The sequence below is a fragment of the Perognathus longimembris genome, chromosome 10 (genome assembly GCF_023159225.1).
Source record: "Perognathus longimembris pacificus isolate PPM17 chromosome 10, ASM2315922v1, whole genome shotgun sequence".
NCBI classification, from domain to species: domain Eukaryota; kingdom Metazoa; phylum Chordata; class Mammalia; order Rodentia; family Heteromyidae; genus Perognathus; species Perognathus longimembris.
Genome location: NC_063170.1, coordinates 29,662,415 through 29,667,050, shown reverse-complemented (window position 1 = coordinate 29,667,050; position 4,636 = coordinate 29,662,415).

Below are 4,636 nucleotides of genomic sequence, written 5' to 3'. Positions count from 1 at the left end.
GTAAGTAGTAGGATCGAAGCCCAGCCCTTGCGCCCAAAGGGAAACTTTCTCTTAGAAATAAAACAAAAGGGGGCTGAAAGTGTGGTTCAAGTGGAAGAGGGCTACTTAGCAAGCAAAATGCCCTGCATTAAGAATCACTTTAGTTTGGGGCTGGGGATATGGCCTAGTGGCAAGAGTGCTTGCCTCGTACACATGAGGCCCTAGGTTCGATTTCCCAGCACCACATATACAGAAAATGGCCAGAAGTGGCGCTGTGGCTCAAGTGGCAGAGTGCTAGCCTTGAGCACGAAGAAGCCAGGGACAGTGCTCAGGCCCTGAGTCCAAGCCCCAGGACTGGCCAAAAAAAAAAAATCCCTTTAGTACGAAATTAAAGTGGAATTACTTCATAACATGCATGAAAGCAGGGGAAATTGACCAGCCATCTGATTCATCTTATTAGCATGCATAAATTGTACAAGAAGATTTCATTGTGATATTTCCATTGGTGCCCACATTGTACTCTGAACAACCTTACCTCCTGCCCTTCTGCCCTCTTTTGTGAAGGTGTTTGCTGGTTTTCACTACGCTATCTTGATATACAACACATTTTGATCTTGTTTATGCCTCAGAATTATTCCCTTTTCTCCTCCCCTGGTCAGTCTCCTTCTTAAGTTCATGGTTATCATTTTAGATCTAGCTTCTACATATGAATAAAGCAATGAGTGAGTCACTGGTACTAGTCTAGTTTCTTAATTGTGTATATCTGCCCCATATTCTTTAACTACTGCTGGGCATTTGAGCTGATTTCATATTGTGAACCGTGTTGTGATTTAAAAAAAAAAAGGTATGTCATAAAATGTGTCTATTAGTTTTCAGATGACCCTCTCTACTGAGTTTTGAATTAATTGACATTTCTACCAAAACACGTATGAGGGTTCCTTAACCTCGCATCTTTGCTGACATTTATTGTTTGTTTTGTCTGTTGTCATTCTGGCTGGGATGAAATGGAATCTGTCATTTGTGTATGCATTTCCTTTAAGGATGTTGAATATTTATAGTTCTTTTGAAAATGTTTCAGTGCATGTGTTCTTTTATCGATTGGACAGTTGGTTCTTTTGGTGTTTAATTTGAGCTCTTTATATTCTTGGATGGTAAAACTTTATCCGAAGAGCTAAGAAACATCTGTGCTCTTCCTTTGGTTGTCTTTTGGTTATTGTTTCCTTCATGCAGAAGCTTCCAAATTTGATTAGTTAGTTCTTGTTCTTACTTGCTGAGCCATTTGAAGACTTCAGAAAATAATTGCCTACGCATGTATTTTCAAGTATGTTTTATCTTCCTATACTAGCTTTAAAGTTTTCAAGTCTCACTTTAAGATCTTTGACCAATGTAGAATCATCCTTATCAAGAGGTAGGGATCAAGTTTGTATTTTTACATGTAGATAACTAATACTACTTGTTGATAAGGCTGTTGTTTTTCTATGGTTTGTTTTTGGCTTGTCACAAATTACATGACTGTTGCTATATGGATGCCTTCTGGGCCTTCTGTCCTGTGCCATTGTTCTTTGTGTCTGCTTCTTTGAAGTACCACTGTGTTTATGTTACTATGGCTTCATAGTATAATGTGAAGTGTGGTATTAGGATTCCTAAAGCTTTGCTTTTTCTGCTCAGGATGACTTTTTCTGTTTGCATGACTGTCAGTACTGGTTTCTCTCTATTTTGGGAAGAATGACCTTGAAATTTTGATGGGGATTGTGTTGAATCTATACAAGACTTTCAGTAGCATAGCTATGTTGACAACATTTCATCTGCTTGAGGTCACAAGAGGGGAATGAGTTTTCTGCAGGCATCACTGCCTATAGCCAATGGGCTTCTTAAATCATCGACTTAAAATAAGGCTGTCTATGGCCATTTTCTCGGCAGGAGCAGTAACATTAAAAACAAACAAACATTTATTTTCCTTCATTAAAGTGGTAGATTGTTTTTCTTTCAAAGCTTACTGAGAACTAATTACTGTATGGTAGAAATCCATCATTGTGGGGATCCCGAGGAAGACGGTGGAGGAGAAGCAGAGCCCTAGCGGAGCTCCCTCTGACATCGCAGTTTTCTCGCCCCATAGAAACTTTTACTCCTAGAAAGACAGCCAAAGTAAGTTCTGACAGTACAGGGATTCTGACCAGGAAGGAAAAATCGACTTTGCTGGTCTGAAAACACAGATTTGAGCTCCGGGCGGCGTCCCACTGCTGCGCCAGTGCCGGCACCGGCACAGCGCCTGTCACAGCAACCCGCACCCCACGCAGCTAAAGCGAGAAATATTCCAGACGAAGGCTGAGCATGGACGACTGACATCGCAGAGACAGCGTGAGTACCCCACAAAAGATATTCTCACTCGTGCCCACAGACCAGCTTCTGGAAGGTATCCCTGTCCCCACTGCCAGAGCAAAGCGACATCTGTGCCACTGGCATAGGGTCAGACCAGATTGGAACTGAAGCGGGCCTGGGGAAAGCGAGGTCAAAAAAGCCATCTTTGAAAAGGGTAGGAGGGCCGGAATCAGTGAGAGCCAGCTCCGCCCAGGAGAACACCCCCTGACCTGGCGGGAGGCGAGTCCTGGGCTGTGGCTTAGCGAGAGGTGCCCGTCCTGCCCACCGGAATTTCTAAATTTAAAGCAAAAGCTGCGAGCAGCTACCGGCGGCACAGAAACACCAGAGGGAGGAACAAACAGTTCCTGGGGCAGCTAAATGGTCCCGTCACAGAGGAAGCCCAATTCGGAGCTGCTTTCCATAGCCATCTATACCAAGGAGGCCGCCTCCCTCAGGCAAGCAACTCTCAGCCGAGCAAAACAGGCCAGAGGTGCCCCGCCCTGCTGAGTCCACAGCCTATTCAAATCCAGGCATCAAAGGCAGCGGCCCCACAGCAGACAGAGGATCCACAGTTCCTGAGACTGCTCACGTCCTCATCTACAGAGGACGCCAAGGCTCACCTGCAAGCTGTGCGAACCTCAGAGACCCAGGATTGCACCAACAGGGGAGAAGTGTCAGAACAGATCCACCCCTTGCAAACTGAAATCAAGTCAAACCAGCCAACCAGGAAAATAGACTGCAGACAATTGCAGGGAAACCAGAGACTGGGGAGAAACCACCCAAACAAGGAGGACTCCATTTTTTTTCTTTTTCTTTTCAAACATTTTTTAAACATTTTTTAAAATTTTCTTTTTAATTTTTTCACATCTGAAACATCATTGGTTGTTTTTTGTTTGTTTGTTTTTTATTTGTTTGTTTGTATTCCATTTTTACCGGTTTGTTTTATCAAGGTTTTTTTTTGTTTATTTGTTTGGGTTGCTCCTTTTCTGTTTTTTTTTTTTCCTTTTTATTTACTTTTTCTTCTATTTAAAATAAATTTTCTCTGTTTTGTGTATCTGTCTTCCAGTATTTTTACTTTATTTCTCTCTTTGCGTTCTCTTTCTTTAAAAATTACTATCCTATGAATAACACCTCCACTCTTTTCTGCTAACTTTCCAGTGTCTGTCATTTTAACCTTGCTCTTTCTACTGATTCTACTCTTCTCCACATTTCCACGTCACTGAAACTAAACCAAAATCACCACCACCCCACCAATACATTTTACTCTATTCTCTTTTCTACCTCCAACTTACCCTCCTGACTTACTGCCTGGACCTCCAGGTTCCATTGACTCCTGGTTATTGGATAGAGGGTATCCCAGCTTAATACGAGTGAATCAAAGGGGTTCATAGAGAAAGCCAGTCCTAAAAGAACTTAATATAAAAACAAGAAATGCATATAGGGTTGTAACAGTAAATAAGTAACTACTGAATACAGGGCCCACGATCGGTTGTTATATTGAAATTGTATTCTTTAGCAACACCAAATCTAACTTTATAGACAGGTATACAAGTTATCTGTATATAATTGTGAACTTGTAAGATTTACACAACAGTGCTTGGTAAGGGCTGCTTTGGCTCTTAAACGGTGCTCACAGGTGCTGGTAGACTGGCATTCCCAATTCAAATGGGCAGAAGAAACACAAGAAGGATGGCAAACAATGAAGTCTTATCCCCCACTCAAAACAAGCAGGAAGCAGAGCAGTCAATCAAAAACATAGAAGAGAACCCCCAAAATGCTCTACAAAGTCTACTGATAAACATGATAAATGAAAAGTTTGAATCTCTTCAGTCAATTATGTTAGAGCGTGAGGAGGCAAAGCAAAAATTAATGGAGAATTTCATGGCATCCACAAATAGAAAGAAAAATGAGCTTCAAGAGTCAAATGAAAAGATAGCTACCCAGCTTAAAGATTTGAGAGACAACTCTCAAAACCAAAGTAATGAAGTTAATGAAGTAAAGAAGTCCATACAGGACCTAAGAAATGAGATGGAAATCATCAGGAAAGACAAGTCGGTAGGAAAAGAGATAGGAAATCAAGTAGCTAGCCTACAGTCCCGACTAACTGAAGCAGAGGATCGAATCTCAGGAGCTGAAGATTCCTTAGATTCTATGGAGAAAGATAAAAAAATCAATACAAATCCAGTCCAAGCAACAAAACAGATCGCTACAGGAGATTCAAGACACGATCAGGAAGCCCAATTTAAGGATAATAGGTATTGAGGAAAACTTGGAGAAAGAGGTTAATGGGATAGACAAC